A 26,054-nucleotide genomic window follows, 5' to 3' on the forward strand; every position below is an offset into this window, starting at 1 on the left:
GCTTATTGACTGGTAAGCAAGATGAAACTCACAAAAAGTAAAATCTTGTGAGGCTAGATTAGACAAAGCTCTGCCAGGGATGCTCTATTTAAGTTGATTGTACCTAAAAAGCAGAGGAATGGACAGTCAGTTGCTGTCTTCAGGCAACTCCCAGCCTGTCAGTTCTGAGATACTCTGCAATAAAACACATTATCACTAGCAGTGAAAGAAAATGCTCTGAATTTCTCAAAATGAAATGTTTCAGCTGTATCGAAAAGGAATGAGTAGACTATTTTTGTAAAACCTACAGATAGAAACATTCCTGCAAAAGTGCTTTGATTTAAGTAGGACACAATCTTCCATCAGGATTTTTTTTAACCAATTTTCCACTTAGTCTCTTTGGGGGGTGCTTTGTTGCACAGCTGTAACTTTCACCAGAAGTTCTTCCCATGGCCTGTTCCTTGGGTGTTTGCTAGAGAAGTGGTTTCATAGTTCATGTGTTTCCTGGTCCTGTGTGTTTGGATTGCAGCTCTGCAGGACATCTTGTGGGTCTGGCTGGTCTGACTTAGATCAGTGTGCAGCAGCCTGTGGGATAGGTCCTCGCAGCAGCACATGCATTGCAAGAGAGAGGGAGGTCATGCTGCTGGGTTTCAGGTCATTGGCAGAATCCAACCCAGCAAAGTCTATGCCTGTATTTGCAAAACGTTTTTTGTGTCCTGAAAACTTCAGCCAAGAAACTGTCAGTGTGGATCTAATTGCAGGTCAAATTGACAAACAACAGTATGTGCTTGACTCTTACCATTAATCTAATTTTATATTGTCTGTAACCAGAAGCCATGTTCCTTTATCAGAGAGTTTCACAGGCTATGTCTACAATAGTAAATAAAACAGGCAGGGGCAGGTCTCTAGTCTTGAGGCCAGTTGGAGCTGCATGGTGTGTGTCCAGCCAGGAGGAACTCTGCTCCTCTTCTCCCAGGGCTGCCAAATCCAGGCTACTACTGCATAGAGACCTCTGCCCTTGCTACCCCTGAGCCCTTCCTAGGCAATGTTTGAGATAGCAAAGCCAAAACCAGTGTTAGGGACTGTGGTAACAATTGGGGGAATGTTCCTGTTGGATGGAGACTTGCAGACTGTCGCTGTCAAGGCAAGATGGGAATGAGAAGACTCTGACTCAGAAGGCTGCTGAGAGTAAAACTCTGGTTTATTCAAAATACACTGCTCTTTTATACAGAGCTTTGCAAGGATCAAATCCATTGGTTCTGAAGTGAAAACAACTGACAGCATTGGTGCAAAGTGCTTGACACACAGTGATAGAACTTAACTATAAACAATGTGAAAAACAAGAGAGATAAAGAATTATTTACATTCTTCTCCAGCTCTTTCCCAGGCTTTTACCTGGCTAGAAACTCTCAATTTCTTTCTTTGACTGAATCTGAGACCCACAGCAGACCAGCACTTGACATGTACCCTGACCTTTTTTAGCTGATTTCTGTAGCTGTAACCATATGTGAAACCATACCCACTCTCCGTATTTTCTCCTCTCTGCATTATGGTAAGGTAAGGAAGGGCTATATTGACTTTCCATGCCTCCTTACCCCCACAGATAACACACAAAGAGGTGGTGGGTTTGCCCAGGTTTATGCAAAAATCTTGTAGAAAAACAGAGAATGCCTATGCTAGGCTCCATGTCATATGAGACCACTATTGTTTAAAAATGTGCACAAGCAGAACTGTGTTTTATGCAAGGATTTATTTTGTCTGTTGTGGCAATGGGTAGGGACTTCAAAGTATGTGTACTTTAAAGTATTCTAAACATATTTATAAAACCAAAAGAAACCTCAGAATAGATAGGAAACAATGAATTTTTAAAAACACTTCTCCCCTTAAAAATTTGAAAAGATACAGTGTTATTTTTGCCTCCTGTTTGTTTAGAGTGGAAAATTTATTTCAATGAGAGTGGCAGCTTCTCACCCCCAAAATGTTCCATAATTATCAGCTAAAAGTGCAGAATCAACAGAAAGATCTGTTTTATTAATTGCCCACAAACATAAATCGTTTAGACAATGCAACTTTACTTCCTGCCTGGGCACTTATCCAGGCAGCACTCCAGCTGAGATTTATTTCCTTTTCTTTAATTTTAATTGAATGTACTGCCACGGACACTGTGAACAAATACGAAGCAACTGACTTAATTTCGTATTTTTTCCTTGGGAAGCATGACTTTCCACATCCCGTTAATACCGCCGCTCTGCTGTGCGGTCTGGCTGCCGGTCTCGTTGGCTCGGGCAGACGGGCGGTGCCAGGCGGAGCGGCTCCGAGGCGCGGCAAGCGCGCCGAGCCGCGCCGAGCCGCGGTGCGCTCGTCTCCTGCCTCCGCTTCGGCAAGGCTGCCTTTGGAGAGAAAAGGGGAGGACAGATGGGTGATAATGCCCCCAGCCACACTTATTGGTCTGTCAGAGCCCCCGGCTTCCTAATAGCAGGCACTGCCTCCACACTTAAAAATTTTCTGTTGCGGTAATATCAGCACAAATTTCCCTGTGGCAAACTCCTGTTGTCTACCATGTGCACACCCAAATGTTCAAAAATCCTAGCTGGGCTCTCCCTGTCATGCTGTGATAAAGCAAATTGAACTCTGCAGTTTTGCCTTATGATATTCAAACTGTACAAGAATAAAAGATAGCAAATTAAAATTTTTTGGTACGTTTGGTAGGGTTTCTTTTTATTTCCTTTTTTGTTTGTTTGTTTGTTTGTTTGTTTGTTTGTTTGTTTCTTTGTTTGTTATGATAAAGCTGAATTTTGATCTATCTGCATGATATACATCTGTATCTGTGTCTTAGGGACACAGTGAACTCCTTCTTCCAGGATGTCTCTGAGGCCCTGGAGTGGCCAGAGGCACTGCCAGACCAGTGCATGTTCAAGCTGTGGTCCCAAATCAGTGCCACTGCCAGGCTCTGCATGGAGGATGAGGAGAGGGTTTTATCAGTACATTGAGGGTCTGTGATTGCCCCCTGGGCAGAGGTGACATCACAACTTTCCTGCATGAGAGGGCAAAGAAGAACAGCATGGGGCTGTGAGGGAACTGTGCGGTCCCTGGTGGTGAGGGAGCTCATCATCCTGCTCCGTGTCCATGTTAGCCCAGTCCTGTGGAAGCAAAGTGATGGCCACTGTCATCTCAAGGGACTAGCCTACCCAGAAATTCTGTTCTTTGGCATAGTCAGCATCTACTCTTTATATATCAGACCCTACTTGACTTGCTGCCTCTTCAGACTTGCAGCTCAGTGGTTTTGATCATTAGAGCCTCTCACTGTCTTTGTGCATTACTCCGTTCAGCTGGGAATTGTTTTCAGTGAGTCATCTGCTCTGGAGCTGATCCAAATCTCAGGCACAGATAACATCGGTGAAATGGGAGGTCTAGACATAGAAGCATGATCAAGATATAGTGGCTTAGAGAACCCTTTGACAGATCAATATATGTAAAGATATATAAGAACATGTTAATGCGACTTCAATAGACAGATTTTCTGAATATTAATGGAAAATTATATTTTGTTCTTGGTAAAGATTTACCTTTCTAATGCGTGTTGTATTTACTTGTACAATAAATGTTAACAAACCAGCAGATATATTTATTTCATTCTATAGCGTGTATCAAAGAGCTATTTATTCACTGAACAGTGATCATAAATTTGGTTTCCTTAGTGATTTCCCCTGTGTGCATGAACTCTGGTTTATGTTCAAATTATTTTCCCTGTTATATCAAATTATTTGTCTTCAGGGAAGATGGGTGGACTGAAGAGACACAGTAATATTTGTGATGGAAATCTGAAAAATGACTGTTTTTGTGATTATTTACAAGGCAGATTTTGGAGAACTGTGTGTTCATTATGTTGTGATAAAATTATAGGCTCAAAAAAATCTTGCTTTTATCTATAGAGATGGAATGGAGCATGTATTAATTCCAAAAATTACAGTTGCCCATTTGGAAGATAGATGAAGAAATTCACAAAAAGCTCCTCAAAACATAAGTTTTTTTCTAAAATTTCCCTTCTTCATATGGATTTTCTGCTCCATAGTCTTGTGACCCTGGAGACATGCCTTAGATCACTTCATTGTAATATCTTGTGTTGAACTGGGCAGTGTTCATGTGAGCAGATGAGAGAAGGACTAGCCCCTTGGGGTTTCAGTATCCGATGTCAGGTTGTTTGAGGAGAAAAATCATCTCTTCTTACACACTTTATTCCTTCACATTCTTAATTTCTACCCTGAAGAAGGAAGTGTCTGGGATTTTGAGAAGTGAAGCACCAGATTTTTAGACTGAGAAATACAGAAACGGGGGAAGAAAATTTTATTCCTTTAAGCATTAAAATCTTTCTTTGTTTTTTTAAGAGCAAAGAATTTTGAATTATAAAGATGCAGGTTTATATGAGGTTGCAACCATATTTGAGGCTGTACAAGTAGGATCTAAATGATTTTGGTAAAGATTTTAGCAAATCCACAGACCCAATAATGTGTAATGCTCCTTGCTCTGCAGCCTGTTAAAAGCTTTGCTGTGCTGACTCTCTTTGAGAAGGGATGGATGACAGTATTGTGTTTTCTCTTTATCTGTAACTCTCTTGTTATTTTCTTTTAATACTGGAGTACAAATGTGAGACAAATGACAGTATTGTCTTGGCTGTGTGTTCTTCCTGGGATACAGTTCTTATTCATGGATGTGTTATGTTTGCTGTTTTAATGGCTTTTGGGGGCTGTAATCAGTAACTACTCAGCTGTCCTAGATGCTATCTCACTTGCAGAGTTCATAATAGTTGTAGAAGTGAGTCTTGAGGAAGGACTTGCAGGTTTGAAGCTAAAGCTTTGCTCCTTATTGAGCAAAGAAAGATTGAAAATCTTCTGGAAGTAAAGTGGAGCATTAAGTAGCCCGTGGCAACAACAGTGATAGGGCACGACATGGGCAAGGGGACTTGAGGTTAGAAACAGAAGATACTTTTGTTCCTTTCCACTCTTGTAGCAAAATGATGGTGTTCAGTTACCAAATGTGTGACTGCCTTAGAAAATTCGGCAACTAAAAGAGCAAAGCAGCATTTTCTACACTTTCACCTTCATTTTGTTCTGTGCATTCATCCTTGATTTCTCATACACTGAGTGACTGCAAAAAACCAGCCAAACAAGCCCTAGCAGATCCAGTAATATTTTTTACTTGCTTGCTTTTTTTTTTTTTATCCTGCTTTACCAAGATAAAAAAACAAAAGACATACAACAAGGGAATGTGACAGCTCAGGAGAGGAAGAGAGAAGGTTTTCATGTAAAACAGCTCATTTTGGATCGACACAGGAATTGATTGTTTTAACAACTGCAAAAGTAAAGGATGGCTTAAAGGCAAATTATGTGTTTTTTGATATATATAATTTCTACAACTCATGTCTTGTAGTAATGTTAGGATCTGATTCTATGGGAAAACTCAGGATGGACAGTGAAGCTCATCTCAGATTTTCAGAACTATATTGACTGTTTTGCCCTAGCACATTATGACAACATAGTGACAATCATTTTGGCAGCCACACAGCCCCTAGATTTTCTAAAGTGGTCTAAGTGGTAGGCAGTTTATTAATGTTCCCATAATGGTGCCATTATGCAGCTTGTTTCTGTGCTGATTTCTTAAGTAGGACACAGCAACTTTGGTGGTGGCAATTCTTGTGGCAAGGGCTGAGTGAAGTGTGTCACACCATGTGAGTTAACTTAACAGCAATTCATTCCCCAGACAAATAAGAAAAGACACTGCTGTATGTGAAAAAGAGTCTTAGCTATGGTCCTTTAATGTTGTTATAACAGTGTGGTAGTGTTTTAAAATGGGGAAAGGAATTCATACACTTACGACTTTCATGGCAAACCTGGCATAAGAATTATAACAGTTGCTTAATGCACTTGTTTTAAAATTACTAAGGAAACTTAAAGGATACTAGCTATTAGCAAATTATTTACTCAAGGTATCTCAAAATACCTGGTCATGATAGCTTTTGCCTTAGCTACTTCCTAATGACCAGAAAGATCTTTGTTTTCTGATTTAAAGTTTCTCTGACTATTTCACTATAATATCAAATAATTTTTGCTGAAGGGCAGTTAATGATCCAATATATAGCTATTGTAGCAAAATTATGTCCATTAAGGAAGCAGTCTTTAAAAGAATAATTAACCAGTTTTCATGGAGCTCTGGCTGGTGGATGTGCATCTCCTTAGCATGATACTTATTTAAGCACATTTTAGGAACAATTTAAGTCAGATATTTGTTTTTCTCTAATGGACACTGGAAGTTTTCCACCACTGAACAAACAGATTTTCACAGTTCTAGCTGTTGTGTTCCTGAGCAGTGTTTCTTCTGAAAGGGTTTCCTACCAGCTGTGGACTTACAATTTATTATGTGATGCTGAAGCTCTAATGTCTTAGTTAACAGGCTGTTAATTATGTTAATGGTGCTTAGGAAACGATTATTATGAAATTAGTTAATAGTCCTTTGCAATGCAAAACCATTGTAATATAGAGATATGAAGATATCACCATGGTGTCTCTTTGTGAATGAGAAGATGAAGAGATGAAAAGCTTACATTGCTTACTGCTGAAATTTTACAAAAAAAAAGGGAAATTTCAAAATAGATAATTTAATTGGAGTCATGATGCAGGTCTCATTACAGCCCACCCAACCTCTGGTGCTGTTATGTTTTGTCCCATTGTCACTGAAGTCTTCAGAACATGATGGTATTCAAGGTGTAAAAACTGGGTAAGTATAGAAATAATGAGAATGAAACTCCCGAGGTAAAGCCATGTCATGACATATTTCACTAAAAAGAATAACATAGGCAGATATTTCCATGATGAATAATTGTGGGAACTCAAAATGTCTCTCAGACATTTTTGGAGGTTCCAGGCCTTGGTCAGAAGCATTCTAGACCCCGGCAGGCAGCGGGAAACAGCTGTGATTTTGAGTTTGAGCCATGGAATGAATTACCAACTTTGAAGGTGGAACAAGCAGTCACAAAAGGTTAGATAGTATAGTAAAAGTAGTTACAAAACAGAGGGGAAATTTTTTTAGTATTGTACAGGGGGGTTTTAGCACTTGTACAGGGGGGTTTTCACTTTGTACATGGGGGTCAGAAGTTCTAAGATGGAGGAAAGTGGACTGGTCCTGTTCTTCCTCCTTCTTCTTCCTTACCTCCATGTTCTTGGTGATGTTGGCACTTATGGATTGGTTTAGAGTAGAAAAGCACTTTGAAATATAGGTAGTAGGTATTGGGGAATAACTGTAAACATGTAATACATAATATATCATATAAAAGATAGCAGCAGCCCTGGGTGGGGAGAGAGAAGAAGACACCAGACAGTGAGGGTGTCAGGGGTGTGTGTGTCTCTGCCTTGGCTGCTGACCAAACAGCCGCAGCCCGGGAACACAATCTGTTAGATAACTAGCCTTGAGAGCAAACAACAAGAGGCTGCTGAGTTTTTCTTTGGAAGCATGGTTGGAGGAGAGACTTCACCACCACACGAGACCCCAGACCAAGCCCGGGGTTCTCACAAATAATGTGCTAATAAAGTAGTGTGTTTGTAAAACCAGATTGAATGGAGCAAATTAGAGAGGGTTTAATAAGACATATGATATTATTATGGAGCTTATTTGTGCTTATCTGCAAGTCTTTGATAAATTTGCACTTGGAAATTTGGTACATAATGGCAATTCTGGAGTCACTTGAAAGAAGTGAAAAACCCACGTGAAAGTGTCTGTGAGAAAACAGCAGATAGCTCCATAAGGTAAAAACCCACAGTGTTTGTTGGTGACATATATGCAGTACACATCTTTATGTAGGGTGGTAAACCAGATTATTTTAATCCAGATTTATTGATCCTTTAAGTTATTCAAATTTGGTACATATACTCTCTGTCAGTTAGAAAAATGTAGTGTTATAAAAACCATACTTTAATAAGAATTTTCTTTAAACTAATAGCTTCAGGATTTTCAAGGAAAAAAAAGGCAGTTTCCCTGTCTTGCTACCCTCAAATCCTCCACCATGCCTTCAGGTTTCAAGCAACAAATCAGTATTTATTAGGAGTCAGTAAGTTAGTGGGCATTATACTTAGCATGCTATAAAATAGAAATTTATAGAATAGGCTTCTTGATAAAGAACCACAGAACGGTTTGGGTTGGAAGGAACATTAAGGATCATATAGTTCCAAACTCTTGTCATGAGCAGGGACACCTTCCCAGGGACCAAGTTGCTCAAAGCCCCATCCAACCTGTCCTCAAAGACTTCCAGGGATGGGGCATCCACAGCTTCTCTGGGCATCATGTTCCGGTGCCTCACCACCCTCACAGTGAAGAATTTCTTCCTATATAGACTAAATTTACCCTCTTTTAGCTTAAAAACCTTCCCCCTTGTCCTGTCCCTACATTCCCAATCTCTCTCAGCCTGTCGTCACAGAAGAGGTGCTCCAGCCCTCTGACATCTGTGTGGCACTCCCCTGTGCTTACAGCAGGATTAGCCACAGAAAGTTTCTCAGAGTCATGATCAGACATCTTTTCAATATCTGCAGGCGGGGACATTCCAAAACATCTCTGGGCAACCTGTTCTGAAGTTTGACCAACCTTATATCAAAAAGTCTCTTACTTGTGTTTAGATGGAATTTTCTATATTTTTGTTGCCATTTCCTCTGGTCCACTGGACACAACCAAAAACAATGTGTCTTTGTCTTCCTGTCAGGTGTATCATTGATAAGATTGCTTTGGTGCTTCACTTCTCCAGGCTGAACAGTTCCCATCCTTTGAGCCTTGTCTTGTGTGAAAGACAGTCCAACCCCTTAATCACCTTGTGTGCCTATGCTGAATGCACTCCAGTGCATGCACGCCTGTCTTGCACTGGGAGCCCAGCAGTGGGCACAGTACTTGGCTGTGTCTCACCAGGACAGAGCAGAGGGGAAGGATCACCTCCCTTGCCCTGCTGACAGCATTCCTAGTGCAGCCTGGGTGGGCACATCACTGGGCTGTGTTCAACCTGGTGTCCACAAGAACCTGATGAGCCTTTTATGGCAAGCTGCTTTGCATCCAGTTAGCCGCATGCCAGTGCTTTAAGTTATACATCAAATTAAATTAAGTTTTAAAAAAGCTAAAAGCAAGTATCTCAGGCTTTCTCTTCAAAACAACATTTCTGCTTTTTGTTTTTTTTTCTCCATTAAAAGGTAAGAACAGTAGCTGAGCTTCAGCAATATGGTAGGTAAATCACCACGGAGAAAACCTAACCAGCATTATGTATAATGTTACATATGTCATAAGGAAGCTTAGAATCAAAATATGTAGAAATATAGAAGGATGGTGATAAGCAGGTGAAACTTCTAATGAGAAAAAAATACATGGATGATTTTATATTATAGCCAGTTTAAGTTATATCTCTTATTTTTATGTGGGGTTTTTGTTGTAGGTCTTGATTTCTTTAAGAATTACTCAAATAGCACAGCATAAGTTGCTCAGTTTTCAGTATTAGAAACTGTCGTTCAGGTTCAGCTGAAGAAATGCAAAGGAATCAGTGATATAGTCCTAAGGCCAGTTCTGGCATATTTGGAAGCAGAGATGGAGTTGCTCCTAGGCAGTTGACAAAAGTGCAGTTGACAGCAGCTGGAAATGCACTCTCTGCAGCTATTGTAATTGAGCCTATGAACAAGAAGTGAGAGAGGCATAATATTTATGTTTGGATTTCCCAACAACTTTGTTATGAGAATACTTGGGCAACTAAAGTTTTTTGTGCACCAGACATTTCATGTTTTGTTGACACACTGTTAGAAACCAAAAGGCTGTTGGGAATCTTAAGGAAGATAACATTAATTATGAAAAACTATCTGATGAGAATCCAACATATCCCTGCTCAAACACTCCATCGCAATGCAAAAGATTGTAAGAGCTGAATTAATTAGTATGCACTGCCTATGGCATATGCCAAAGAGGATATCTAGTAGGAAATCAAAGTTATTAACTGGTAAAACAGCAGGTGCACTGATAGCTCGTGCTACAGAGAAATTTGGTTGGTGAAAATCTACCATTTAAAGACCAAACTGCAAATATTCAACAGAAATGTTATTTCAATTTTCCTACATGATGCAAAAGCTGAAACGTTGGCTATAAAGGCAGAGCCATTATCTGTCAAAGGTGTGCTTATGGGCACCTAGAACAGTATGATAGAGAGTGTAAAGAATAGTTACATTGAACAGAAACATCTTGGAACTAGCAAGAGAAAAGCATGCAAAACAAGAATTAACATAGAGGATGGACTGGAGGCTCTTTTATTTGATTAGGTTTTGCTCCTACAAGATTTGATGAAGGAAAGGATCTAAAATCAGATGTCTGTGATTTGAATATGTGTAGTGTAGAGTGAATATGTGTATCCAGAGTGTAGACAGTGTAGACAGTTTGTTTTATGATGTATTTTCTCTTTTGGCCTCAAAAGCAATAAGAGTATTTCCACTGTGAATTTTCAGGACTTGATGAGTTTTAAAAGCATTCTTCCCATGTGAGAGCATCATAGGAAGAATGGAATTACCAATCTACAACAAAAAATATTTTGCTCACCAGATGAAACAAAAGGAATATTAGCCTCTGCAACAACATACTTAAAAGTTTAATTTATATGCAACATAATTGATCGGAATCATAACAAAACAGAATAAATACCTTGGAGATTTCAAAGAAAATGTTAGTATTATTATTCGATTCAAATACCAAGTGATGGTAATATAAAAATATTTATTTTCACACCATGTTGCAACCATGACAGCTTGATAATATTCTTGATGATTATAGCTGACATTTTCTTTGAAAAATAATAAACAATATGATCTCCTGGAGCAATTACACAAATGATTATTGGTAATATGCCCTGAGATATTCATAGAGAATAGCTCTCCGAATGGGGGCAGGGCTTCTCCAAGGCTGCTGTCGTGGGTTGACAAGTATCTCCCATCTCTCATCGAGCAAGTAAGAACCTGAGCCTGAGAAGTGAGAAAAGAAGAACTTTCAGAAAAGACATAATGATTATTGAAGAAAGCTGAGAATTACTGTGCTTCAAGTAAAACACAGAAAGCCACAATGCCATTTTATGTTCAAATAAAGCTGATCCATTATGTTAAACAGAACTCACAGAGACATATTAAGCACTTAAAGATTCCACATGACAGAAGAAGTATACTGCATATCTCATCAGTTAAATACTTGTTTCTGAGAAAAACTAAGGACAATATTTTTATATGCAGAAGTGATAATGCTGTAAATGCAGACAAATGATAGTAAAATCCCTGTAGGATGGTAAAGCTTCAAGTACAACAGTGTTTCACAATAAATCTTGAAAATCTTGAATGCCTCATGTCTTGAACAATGAAGGGAAGTCAATATAGATACATTTTAACATACTGTGCAGTGCTTTGCACGTCACCAAATCTGGATGAATGAATGCCTCTGCACAGCAACTGTAATATATGGCACAAATCTTAGGATGGTGAGCTGTAACAAAAAAGCCATGGGTAACTAAGCCACTATGCAGCATATCTTAAGTTCAGAATGCTTGTGGGATTTAGGGACTTAACAACCTATTCACAAGACTTGTGTAGAAATTAATTTAGTAATTTTTATTAATTAACATAATCAATTTTATTAATTTAGTTTATTTAATTAACTATTAATTAATCACATGACATTAATTCACATTCATTTCTATCTAAATGAATAGTTTTTTATAAATAAGAAGTCTTTTTATGAGTAGTTTCATTTACGAACAAAACCTGATTATTAAAACCATGTACTTATGTTTGTGAATCTGCAGTTTGATATTTAATAACTGAAAATATCATGTTGCAATAGAGTAGTAGTGGCTAAAACTGTCTATTAAAAGTTTTGCTGGAAGTACAGTACTATCTGTGCCATCCCTGTGCTGAAATGCATACTAGGCACTCCTCTATTATTGAAGACAAACTATGGAATATATAAGCTGTAAACTCAGCTAATGCCAGAACAATATTCTGACCATTATGATGTTATTTACTAACCATTTCACCACTTGGAGTAGAATATTGATATTTTCTTTGCTAGAGGATCACATAGGTTAAAGGGCTAATAGTTTGTTCTTTATATTAAACTCTTCCTTTTGAAAACACACTTTTTTTCCTCCTCCATGACTATTTCTGGCACTAAAAGTTGGGAAGGCCAATTTTTGGGTATAGTTTGTAGTCTATTGCTTGCTTGACACAATGATAATAACTGAGTGGAGCCCAAGAACGTGTTGTCAGCAGCACTGTGGGGTAGTGCAGTGTCATTTTCAGCCTCACACATATAGCCTGGGCAAACATGCCGATGCAGAAAGTCAAAAACTTGCATATGGACAAGGTCATGCCTTTCACCAGCAGTCAAAAGTGTCAAAAGTGTCTCTTCCTCAGACCTGCCACAGATCACAAGACTGTAAAGTGGATGTTTTTGGGCCAAGCTAATGTCAGGACAAGAAAAAATGTGTACAAACTGAAAGACAGAAATGCTTTTTAATGTGAGAGTGACTAAGGACATTGTGGATTCTGCTTCCTTAGGGATGTTAAAAAGCTGTCTGGATTTTGCCCTGGACACCCTGCATTTGGTGGCCCTGCTTGAGCAGGGGGTTGGGCCAGATGACTGACAGAGGCCCTTTCTAACCTTGACCACACTGTGACTCTGCAAAACCATCCTGAAGGTCATCTATGTTCATGAATTAACTTTATTGTCTTAATATACATATGGTTCTGCTCTCAGTGCAAGGAACAATATTACAGACAAAGGCTGTGATGTGGTCAGACTTTCTTGGTAATGCATATTTCTGTTTTGACTCCAGACCAAACATTTGCCTTAGGGACATGATATCTGTAAGAAAATCCTAAACCATTTTTGTCAATTCATACTCTTAGAAAATCCAGGTTTTCCAGTCTTCTGAGTCAGAGGAACAGATCTTTTCACCAGACTCTTTCACTGGTATTATTCATATACACTATGAAGGCAAACTTGATAATGCATGTATATAAAAAACCACAGGTCAAACACCTGCTGTACAGGTAATGCAAAATATTTCAGTGTAGGTTTAGTAACCACAGGAAAGCATAAAGGAGAAGGTTAGTAGTTTGCTGCTGAGTATTTAGTCTACTGAACATAATAGCATTGACAGGTTCAGATGGACCCATTAATTGCCCGGTCCAGATTTCAATTTCTCTTCTCTTCAAAATGTGTGTACCTTTAAGTAACTAATTTGTACAGGCAACTGTGATAATTATTACCTGAAAGAGAGATTGCAGAAATAGGTGGTCAGTTACATAAGCTAATGAACTTTCTGAACATGTATTTTCTCATCATTTTTTTTGGTAGACACATACATGTAAATGATTCTCTAAAAATCTAGGCTTACTATTAAATTTCTTCATTTGTGAAACTGGACTGTGTAGAAAGAAAAGACAGAATATAAACGACTCCAGATAGATTTGCATAATGTGGGACTATCACTACATTTTAATATCTATTATAATGTTTCTGATAGTTAATAAAATCAGGTTAGTGCCAGATTTTAGTAAAGGTCATCATAGGGCATTTTCATTTTATAGCTACAACATTTCCCCATTTATAAGGATTATTTTAAAGTGAATGAATTAAATGAATGAATGACATACTACAGAGGTAAATATTAAGGAAGGAATATTATTATTGAAGTTAAAGGATGGTTTGGCAAAAGATCAAATGACTGTAAATTTGCCATGAATAAATTTAGAGGGGAAATTGGAAGAAGGCTCCTTATCCATCCAAGAACTATGTTTCTGCAACTGTCTGACAAAGAGGGAAGGGACTGAGGAATTTAAACTGTTTTTTTAAGTAATGTGATATACTTTAGAAAGGGATCACATAACTAAATAGGAGATTTCATGAAGTGAGATTTGTCATAGGATCCTGGAAAGTCATTTTGTCCCAGAGCACAAGTTTTCTGTGACAGTTGTCACATAATGGTGTGTTACTATTCCCAAAGATGTCCCATAGAAATGCTATTGCCAGAAAATCATATACTCATGTTTATATTGCTGAGTTTCTATTCAACACTGCTTAAAAATAAGCCATCAATTTCCTATCTTGATCTGTGTTTGGCTTTCTTACAGTCTGCATTCATTGTCCTCTGAAGCCTTGGAGGTGAGCAAGTGGACATAGGTGGGGTGAAATTGTACCTTTAATGGCTTTACATCCTTAGATGTCTGGTTGCTGTGCTCTGATCACACAGTCAGTGTAAAGCTGGCAGTTGCCAGGTATGAGCTTAAGAGAAAATTCTTTCCTGAATTTAAATTAGCAGCAGTCCTGCTGTCTGTGTCTATCTTAAGACTCTGAGTTTTATTTAGCAACTAAAGCACAGGGACCTGTGGTATTAGCAAGATTCTCTGTTTTACCCAGGGCATAGTTCAGGCTTGGCTTTCTGAAGGAGTATTCGGAAGATTTTTTATTCTTTGCTGCATGGTATACATGTTTTCAGGCTTCTTTCAAACCAGACAGCTGTGGCATGGCTGACTGAAATTTGGAAAACTGGACTCTGTGAAAAGGCTACTTTCTCCCATCCTTTGTTCTTGAATGAGGTCATCATCTTACTTATTTTGAATAGAAAGATTAAATTCCATTTCTTAGCAAGTAATCTGCATTCCTTAATTTTATGATTCTGTAGCCATTTTCTTACAGAAGTTTTTTCTTGATCATCTGTCTTTGCATTTGTACTCCCTACTTAATTAGAACATTACATAGGTAAAAGATGACACCTGAATTGGAAGCTTTGCCTTTGATTCTGATGCAAGAGGGAAGAAAAGAGGGTACACTGGAATCAGTATTTATTGGTGGTTAAACCTTTACTCTAAAGAAAAAGGATCCCACAGAAGCCAGCTTGTGAGGTCTAATGACAAAACTGAAAAGACAGAATTGCATAGTACTTGCTTATGACACCTGCCTTTTAGCAGTGTTTTGAGCTTCAAACTGAAAAATACAAAATTGCCTTCCTGAATAAAGTCAGTTCTCATCCTTTTGTGAAATACTGCAGGCAGTGTGTTAAATACTACCCTGTGTGTTCATCTGAGGTCCACAGCTAGCCAGCAACACTGCCAATTCCAATACCAATACCACAGTTTCCAGTTCCTATCTCTGTGTGTTACACATTGAGTTATATCGTGATAAAATTATGATTTGTAGTGCCCCTGTTGTTCTTCATAACGTTCACCCATTAAAAACCATGAAATTATGAATGCAATATGAAATAATCCTGACCTTTGTTTCTTCAGATTTGTCAAAGGACTCCAAAATGGCAGGCAAAGATTATCAACATATATATTCTTTATTAAGAGAATTTGCTATGATTACCTTTGCTTTTCCTCCTCTAGATTTTCTTAAATCTGATCTTCATTGTTCTGGCTTAAGATTTTCTTCTTCAAGGTGAGGGGAAACAACTCCTCCTATTCCCTGTTGCAGAAATGAACTTTACAGTGCAAAGGCTGTCTAAACCCACATTCCAGCTGTCACTGAAAATTTTAGCATATTACAGCAAATAAACCAGTCTGCTGCTGCAAAATAAATTAGAATTAGAAGTGGTCAGAAATGCTTTGCCCTGCTCAGCTTGCCTGTGATATATGTGATGAATTTCAGTAAAAGACGTTTTGATCACAATTTCCATCAAAACTTCACTTTCCAACAACAACATTTGAGTAGTTTGCCAGACCTATATAGCTCCTTGATTAGGAAACAATCTAATTTGGACAGAGGATTGAGATATGTGGCTCTTTGAATTTGTTTTCAAGGACATGAACTATATTGTAAGGGATATAACGGAGAAAAGTAAAAAAAGGCCTGAGGGCTCCAATACAGTAAAAAGAGTTTCAGATGGCAGAAATGAGAATTAAAGCATGCAGGAGAAAATAAACTGGAAAACATATACTAAGTGGGATGGAAAGAGCAGTAAAGTTAAAAGAGACCTTAGGGAAGAGAGAGGACAGCAAATTAGACATGAATTTGTAATCTGATATTGAAGCAAAACAAGGCAATGAAATCTGAGCTATTCATACAAAAGAAGTGCATCATAAAAATACTCCAAGTAAATGAAGTAAATATTTTTGCATCTAACTTTCTCTATAGAGGGTTTTAAACCCCATTTTATAAATAGAATTGCAAATACAGAGTGCAAAAGGGGTGAAAGGCTGGTTTGGGTAAAATACAGTGAGTAGTATCCATCTTGCCTGATTTTACATGTCTAGAAGTTAATGGACAACAAAAGAGCTGCCTGTCTTAAGAGGAGACACATAACCCTTTGAATATGTCTGTTTCTACAGATTGACTTAATGGTGACCAATTTGGACAGATGAACTTTTCCATAGCTAAATTTTAAAGAGGTGAATCACGTATTTTTGCTATTAAAAGACCTGAGAGAACTGAGATGAGAATGACTCAAAAGGTCTAGAGTTTCTAGAGATGCTTGCAAGGTTTGAAAAACTACTGAGATAAGACTGATGATCTCATAACCACTAATAAGTACAGAAAAAAAAATGAAAGTTTTGAGGAATGTGAAAAAATATTTGAGATATAAATGTACATAACGAATAAAAGGGGATTGAGAGGAATTTAGTACTTTGCAGCTTGTACATGAAACACACAGTCCAGTTCATGTGAAGGAAATGAAGTTGCAGGGAGAAAATTTGATCCTTCAGTAAGGCGCTTCTGGTTTTTTTTTCTACCTTCTCACAGCTGTGACAGCATTGCAGCACTGTCAAAGCATTTCCATCAGTTTAACTGAAAGGATATCCAAGTTGTTCCACCTCTGAGAGCCATTTAATAGGTATCTTCCTTAAATCAACTCACTGTCTGAGGATGTGGCATCTGGGTGCCATGGTCAAACTCGATGAGCTGCAACACTGCGCACACAACACCAAGTTTCTCAGAATAACACTGCTTTTGTGGTTAACCATTTCCTATGCCAAAATTGTTGATTTCCTGCTCTTTTACCCTCTATTTATTGCAGATGTGAAGAAGATATGTTGACCCTCAGGGTTTCATGATAACTAATATTTCATAGAAAAATCTGTGTGTATTTTGTGAAAATCGTTACTTCATTTGTAACAAAATGGGAAATCTATTATTTTCACAGTAGTTTTGAGAAGATGAGGTACTTTGTTTTGGTTTGGTTTTTATGTCGAAGTGTACATTTCCTAGTGTAAATGATTTTGTTGCTATCAATTTCATTTAGCCAGCATCTTTTAAAGCAATTAATTGCTTTTGCTTTCTGAAAGATCAGTTTTGTCAACTTTAAAGATATTAGCTTACACTTATGATGATGAAACTCACATTAAGACTGACATAATTAAGCTCTGAAGATGTCACCCCCTTACCCTTCCATAACCCTGTTAACTTGAACCATCCTGTCTTGTAACATGCAGCGTTTTATACTGAATGAACAAAGCTGAGGTTGACAAAAAATATATCCTGGAGTCAGACTAACAAAGCTCTTAAAATTACTCACCCAGACTCAAAATCTAATTATCTTTCAGCTTTCTTCCTTTTACCATGAGAATGATCAATAAAGAGGGTGCAAAGCCAACTTACAAATGACATTTTAGATGCTGATGGCAGGAGAGGGAAAGGAGAGAGAATTTTCCAAACCTGAAAATAACCCTTGTCTCCAAAGTCACAGGTAAGCTTAGGCACCATCAAGTTTGAATGCAGTGTGGTACAGTTCATGTTACACTGTTTAGTATGCACTGAGTGCACAGAGGGAAGAGCAGGAGAGAAAAATAAATGGACGCAGAACAAAATAAATGGGTAACATACGGCTTTTGAGACTAAGACAACATTTCACTGCCTCTTACTGTTTATTTTATTTTAGGTTGAAGTACTTTATCCTTTATATTTTCAAGTTTCTATATTTGTCTGTGAAGCAGCTGGTGCTATTTGTTCTGGGTGATTTAATTTATTTATTGCTATGTATTCTAAAGACATGTAGCTCTATCTAATGGTTTTACTGTGTGCTCTTTAAATTGAAACAGTTGATCAGGATTTTTTTTTTTTTTTTTTGCTACCCCAGCTCTTGAATTCTTTAAAAGAACAGTTGTATTTCAATGTATTTTTCTTAAAAAGGGAATTTAATCAAAGTGAAGGGTAGATTTGAAAAATGCTGTTATATTCATTAAATATGAATATCAGGATGCTCAGGATTGCATCGTTAGATTTTGTTCTTTGGTTAAGATGTTCACAAAGTCTGCAAATATAGTTGCAAAGTGATGTATGATGCAGAAAGATTCCAAATAAAGCTACTTTTCAATTGAATGTATTTGCTTTCAACAGTTTTCTCTGTTTTAGTACTAGCTAATATTTCCTTTTTGCTCATGTTCTGTTGTGAGATGCAAACAAGAATGTAGGAGCCTTGCAAAAATACATTTTTGCATTGCTAGTATAAATGTGCCTGTCCAGAAGTATTTTTATCTTTAAAATGAAAATATCAGTAGATATAACCTATCCTGACATCCATTCTGATCTGATTAGACTGAAAACACAGATCTGTTGATTGGGGAAAATTAGTTTGGTAACCATGGTAGAAGGGAGATTTTACACTATAAAGCAGTTCAAGAAAGAAGAGAATGGTGGATCTATAATACTTTTTCTTTCTTTTTCTGTGCTGCTTCAGGAATGAATGGAGAGCTGCAAGAAAGTTGTTATTGCTTGCAGACTCTATCTTTGATGACCCTGGAGAAATAAATCAGCAGTAGTTCCTAATGCAAGACTCCAGGTAGCAGGAACATTGCCACAGCTGACTCACACTTGCCCTGCTGATGCCATTGTTTAGCTCTTTGCCAGTGCCTAAACAATCAGCAGAGCCATTTACATTTATTCCAGGGCAGATAAACTGCCAGCTGAAAAGAAAATCATGTTAAGGTCTGAAAAAAATAAAGATGCATGAACATTCAGTTGTAGATGGAATGTGTTTTGCACATTCACTTTGAATTTCTTTTTAACATTCACTTTCAATTCATGTGGGGGCATTTTTCATGTGCAAACCTAGTAATTTTAAATTTTTTTTTCCCCATTTTTGGTGATTCTTTTTTCCTACACAAAATTTTTTTAAATTCATGAAAATTAGGAGGAGAATGATGCATCAAAAAACTCCCAAGTTTAAGAATCTATCCTGCTCTAATCAGGGAATACATTTGAGGGAAAGTTTACAGGTGCTTAATGAACCACCTCCTCTTGAGAAGTGCAGAGGGTTTTTTTTTTTTTTTTTTTTTTGTTTTTTTTTAAGGTAAAGCATTTTGCTGTTGACCTTTGACTTTTCCTTTTTTTAAAAAAATAGAGACTTATGAATTTATTATTCATATCAAAGGCTGGACATGCAAAGCAGATAACTTTGCTAAATAAGTCATCTGAAAATTTGACTGTAAGAGACATATCAGGAGCAGCTGTGCACTCTAATAACTTCTGAGAAATCTGGCCTTTGTGTGCATCCAAGAGAGCACCACATGTCTGATGTATCTGTAACCAATGCTCTGAGAGCAAACCTTGTGTTGTGTAGTCATTATCTGAAACCAGAAGCTGTTTTTTACAATTTATTTTGAACAAGTTTATAGCTTGTGCATGTCAATGCATTGATAGATATCACTCCAACTGTGTTTCAGATATTTTATGTTTTTGAACAGAGGTTGTCAGTGAGTAGCAATTCTCTGTTGAACAAACACAGGAAAATCTGAAGAAGCACAAAGTATTGTGCTTTGAACTGTCATATCTGTAGGCAGAACAATACAGTAAATGATTCTCTCTACTGTGTCAGAGCATCAACCCCTCCGAGGCATCAAATATGGATAGAGAAAATGTTTAATATTTGTTAGAGTGTAGTGAAGGATACCTGCCATTCAGTCCTGACTCAGGAGTTGATCTGAACTCCAAACTGTCCTGTAGAAAGTGGAAAATAGCTACACAAGCAGAAAAGTTTTGCTTCTCTTCCAGCTGCAGTATGAATTTTTCTTTGGTGATGTCTTTTAATCATTTCCAGTCCTGAGAAGAAAAGCACCCTATCGAAATTCAAAGTATAAACTGCCGTATTAAAAAGAGTAACAGAGAAGCACAAAGGCTCATTATCTGTAAAAGCCAATAGAAGCATTTTTTTATAAGTCTACAAAACAATTCCTTAAGATACAGCCCCTGAACAACATGCTCATGCCTTTCTTACAAGCATGCTGTGCTGCTTCTTTGAGAAGCAGCAGAGCAGAGCAAGATGAACCCAACTGTCCAGCTTAGAAGAGGAACTGTTTCTGTCAGAACTGTGTCAGGCTTCAGTGGTCTGGCTCCCACTGATGGGTGAAACCAGCCCAGCTGTTGGTCAGAGTTGTTGCTCTAACCAGCAGCAGCACTGTACCTAGTACATATACTCTCAGCCTGTTCTAAATGTGCTGCTCTATGACTCAATGCCATTTTTTTATTGCTACACTGATGAATCCCTGGAGGAAAGGGAGTTTAGGAGTCCTTCATGAGATTTCTGTCTGATGGCCTCTTGATAGCTCTGGGGCTCATATCACTTTGATCTCTTCAATTCAAATAGAGTAGAATGTGTTTTCCCCAGCTCTAGGCCTGCCTATATTCCAGATGAATAAATATATCCTTATTAATGTTCATTTGTGCATAGACTTGCATTTCTGCTTGTGACTGGATCTTGACTGGCAGCCCACTGGTGTAAATTCAGCCCCACTCCAAGCCCCAGCTAGGCAAGCTTGCTCACTGCCAGTATCTAAAGGTATCTTTAGGGGGAGGATATAGTTCATAATCCATTACTATTTAATTGTATCTTTTCTGTTGATGTTGCTGTTGAGGGCACCAATTAGTTTCAATTGTGCAGGTGGTTTTAGCAGAGCAGACAGGCTAATGGGAAACGGACTGTGATCATTTGCCTCATTTCACAGAGCTAAGGAGCAACACTCTAATTTGAACTGAGTTAAATTATTCTTGACTGGAACTTGTTTTAAACAAGCAACTTAGGTGCAAAAAGACTGTTGGGGCCATTCAGCCTCTTGATTTCTGTTTTGCACTCATAAGTCTCTTCATCAAAAGTACTTGACAGTAACTGGCTTTGAAGCAGCCAATGAAACATTCTGGTTTGTTTTGAAACACCCATCTAATGGATGGTTCCTTCCCTGCACAACCATTTTGACATTTAATTATTGAGAACTGTAGGGAAAACTCTTCCTGTAAAAATCCATACAGATAAATCATTTAATAAGAGCAATAGCACTCGAAAAATTATTAAATGACCTCTTACAGGGTTTTAGTCAGCTCATAGACTTATGTTTTCTTGTATGCCCATGAACCTGCATGACAATTAACAATGTTTATCATGTTTTCTATGTTCTGTTCTGGTTCTGGAAATTTGAAGCGTAACCGCTGTCACGAAGGTGACAAAAGGCAGAAGGAATAAAAACAAAATGGAAGGTAGACAAAATTAAGGTGTGAATGTAAAATGTAACTACATAGATATGCTCACTGACAGCTGGTCATTTCCCCGGGAAAAGCCAGAGAGCTTGTGAGGCCACTCAAGAAGTCAATGCCTTTTTGGTCTTAGGAGGCAAATGATCTTGCCACACACAAGTACTTGGCTTAAAGGTCATGTAGCTGCCAGTCTATCTGATTTTCTCTTTCTGAAGCCATTTGAAATAAAGCTGGCTCATCCTCACTGTCATCTTGTTTTTCTTTCTTTTTCTCTGCAGGGATCTCTCTGGTCCTGGACATCCACACTACGGGCTTACTAGTTTGATCTCTGTTTATTCTTGAACAGTTCAAGTAGATCTGATTGAAATATTCAGGAAATTTTGGTTAGGACACAGAGAGTAACTCCTTCCACAGGGTGCACCATGTCTCACTCTTCCCACCTGAGAAAGTCCTCCAGCAATAACACCTCAATAGGTGTTGAAAAGGAGCTCATGACCCTTCCCTAAAGGACAGAGGTCATACAAGGGAACAGCCTTTAATGAACAGGCAATAGGCAGTGCAAGAGCACAGCACTAAGGGGTTGAGACAAACTCTGGAGCCACTTTATTTAATTCCACTACACCTCACCACCCCTGCTCAAGGGACATAGAGCTGGGACGGTCACTCACTGCTCAGAACCAGCCCATCAGTCCCAGGTGCTCTCCCTGGTGACTGGGTGTGGGATGCATCCTTACTGCAGCCTCTGGATCCTGTGTGACACTCAGTGATACTGCACTGCTCTCCTGGCAGTCCAGGACCCAGTGGGACTCACGTGTGTGGGAACTGCTCCTCTGGCCCTCAGGAAAAAGGAAAGGGGAGCTTCTCAGGACTGTGGTGATGAGACGCTGGGAAACATCCCCAGCAAAGATGTTCTTCATTTTCTGCTGGTGATACAGACTTGATTCCTCCAGAGTGTAACACCTTCTGTATGAGTATGAACTAAATGAACACAAACTCTTCTAGATGGGAGAGAGATGAGTGAGGAAGACTAGTTAGGAGGCTGTATGATGAAGAATGACATTGACAAGGTCACTCACTGACCAAAGTCTCTTTTGATACAAGAGTTTGGGGGAATGAAATTAAGTTGGAAAATAGTAGGCTGAAAGTAAATAAAAATCAGGCATTCTTCAAATAGCAAGTTAGTAGTCTGTGAAATGCCTTCCTACCACAGCTTGTGAAAATTAATGTCTTTCAAAAGCAACTGGACACATTGGCAAAAAAGCCTGTCACAAGTTATTAGCTATAATCACCTTTGCCTTATGATGCTCTTTTTGTTGGAGGTGAGAACATGTTTTTTTTGAGCAGTTCTACTAGCTTTTATGGTCATATCTATTTGTGGTCACTGTTGGAGCCAGCATTCCAGAGTTTTGCTGTGTGCTGACAGAGCCTTTCCATTGTACTTGAACCATTTTCCAAAGGATGAGCCTCATCATGCCAAGACTCTCTGAACCTCAGATACTCTAAAAGGGCAGTAGGCAATATGCTGCAGTGATACATGATAAAAATTGTCAATAGACCTGCATGAGAGGATGGTCATCTCACACAGGGTGTGTTAAGCAGATGAGAAGATGTGGTCTTTATCAGAGGGGCATCTTCTGATGAGGTGTAAATATTCTGAGCTGAAAACCTCTGTGCAACTTTGTGTGCCACTTGGTGCACATCATGGACATAGAGGGCCCATGCTAGCAGAATAGTATGTAGTCTGTGCAATGTGAATATATCCTGATCCCTAGCAATTGACCATGGATAGATATTTGTTCCTTTAAATTGATTTTGAAGTCTGCATGGGCAAAAATCAAGAAAACAAGTGACCAAAAGTGTTTTCTGATGGACTAAATACCAGAATGGTATTGTTTGAGGATTATTTCTTCCTATAATAATAGAAATGTTACCAAGTAGGAAAAAAATTATTTTAAATTAATTGTATTTCTCTTCTGAGTTCAAAAGTAAATAATGCACTGAGAAAAACAAGGGGACTGTGTTGAAATTATTACCGTTGTTATTAAAAACAACTCTTTTGAGCCTGTGGCTATGTTGGAGGGAGTAATAAACATTTCAAAAATCAAGGGCTGATTTACAAGTGTTGAGCAACTGTGGTAAAAATTTCAAAGGAGCTCATGTCGTATTCAAACTATGATTAATCTATCTTTTGTTCTTAAATTTAAATGCTATCAATTTTACTTCTAGGCAATGTTGCTGTAAAAAGAATTTTAGCCAAGACAATAGCATTTTCCCTGTACAATGTCTCTTCATGCGGTCAGGTTTGGCATAGGGAAAGGGTGATTATGCTTTGTTTATCTAATATAGAATTTTAGGAAAATACCAACACAGAACTTTTAAATATTCAGTAGTTTCCACTCTGAATAGAGAAATGTAAATCTTCTGTCTGATTTATTAAAGATCTCAACAAAGCAATCATAATCTGACAATTTAAAGGATTTTTTCATGGTTAGCATTCATTTTGGTTTTTCCTTAATCCCAGAACAATTGAATCTAACTAACTTTTATCTGTCATCATGAAGACTGAGACTGTTCTGAGCATGTTCACTCTGTAATTGAGAGAAAGGGATTTCTTGAACTCTGAAGGCCACTGTAAAGAGAAATAATCTTGAACCATGGCATTTGATAAACAGTATATCACCCCCAAAAGTAAGTGGATTTGGAGATTAAGTGATGATTGCTAGAACAAACTATCTTAGAGGTTATTCTTCAAATGTGGTTATTACCTCATGCCATCTGTATTCAAGCTGTCTCAGAATATAGAGAACATGGGGTAAAATTATCCTTACCCAATGAAAAAAAATATGTATGGAATATTCCTTAATTGTGTGAAACAATCAGGGGAATATTAATTGTCTTGATGAAGAGACCAGCAGTTCAGGTACTTTTAGAAAATAGTAAAAAGTACCTTCCTGATTCAGCATAGAGTTCATTCAAGCCTGTGAAAATTTGTATTAATTCAATATATCATTGTTATAAAAACTGAACTGTACACATATAGCTTATGTAATAAAGTGTATTTTAGCACTTTTATTTTCAAAGTATGTTTGTGTGCAAATTAATTCTCACATTGTAGTGCCTTTCCCTTTTTTATGGTCAAAATTAACATATAAAAATGTTTTTCTCTCCAAGAAAAACACAATTTAATATTTTGTAGATGTTTGAAAGGGGATAATTGTGAAAAATAGTCCTGTTGTTTTTTGGAGAGCTCTTGAACCATGTTGGTCCCAAACTGAATGTTTTTGGTGAATCTGGTTTTTCCCTGGAGAAGTTAATGGAGATAGACCTTAATCCCAAGCACTAGAGCAAAAGCACTTACAGACATCAGGAGAGACAGAGACCTCAGGTCAGTGAGAAAAAATGAATCTGGGCTATTGCCTGCACCTACACTTGTGCAGTGAGGGATCGGCAAACCTTAATCATTAATCATACCTCAATGCGCAGGGGATCAAGACCCTTTTTCAGCTTGCTGGAAAGGCATGGAACTCCTCCTTCACATGTAGTCACACACTAATTAAACATGTAGAATCACAAAGACAACAATTTTCCAGCAGAGACATTGAACTGGCCAGAACTTTGAAGAATATCCACTTAGTTATTTCCTTCTAGTGAGTTCCCAAACAAAAGCCTTTAAGCCACCAGAGCTTGGTTGTACTGAAATACACACTTAAGTAGCTTTTTAAGTAACACAGTCTCAAAGTGACTGGCAATAAAAGTGTCTTATAAAAAATTTCCTTTGCTTGCTGCAAGTCTTTGCACTCACACGCATTCAGAAACTTTCTGTGCTGCCTCAAACTCTGCTCTGTGCCTTCTGGTCCTGGTGAGGACTCTTGCCACTGCTTCTGAGGGCTGATGACTGCCTTCTCCATGTGTTCCCCATCTGAACACATGCACTACACCTCAGAATGAGCAGTCTCCCATTCCTTTAAGACATGTCATTTGATATCTCTTTTATTTAAGAATATAACTTATGCAGATGAGGACAAACAAATCAAACACATGTAAACCTTTATCTGGTAAGGTTTGAAATTGTGCACAGGTTAATGCTCAATGTGAGCTGGCACTGCAGGGGGGGCTTCCCTCTGATACTGTAACACAGAGTGCTCTTTGCATACCCAAAATATATTTCTCCCACCTTAAATGACTGGAGAGTTTTGTGGATGGGAAGGATGTTTTCATTTATCACAAATGATCACGGGTGTGAGCAATTCTTCTGCTTTCCAATGGAGTCCAGGCTGAGAACATCAACTTTTTAATGTTTTCACTATTTCAAAATTCATCCATATCTTTAATATTCCAAGAGAGACAAACATTATTGTGTATTTTATTTAGGTTTTATTTGTATTTCTAGAGAGTCCAAAAGAGATTTTGTCTTTATTTTTATATTTTAATAGGTTGGTTCTGCTTTTTCATAGACCTAACTTGCAAAAAGTTGTGGTTCCTCATGCACCAAAAGTAAAACACCACATAATTGAGAATAGATATAGACATAGATATAGATTCTCTAGGTAAAAATGGTATAGATATAGATG

This window comes from Lonchura striata, chromosome 1A (genome assembly GCF_050655825.1).
Source record: "Lonchura striata isolate lonStrDom1 chromosome 1A, ASM5065582v1, whole genome shotgun sequence".
NCBI classification, from domain to species: Eukaryota; Metazoa; Chordata; class Aves; order Passeriformes; family Estrildidae; genus Lonchura; species Lonchura striata.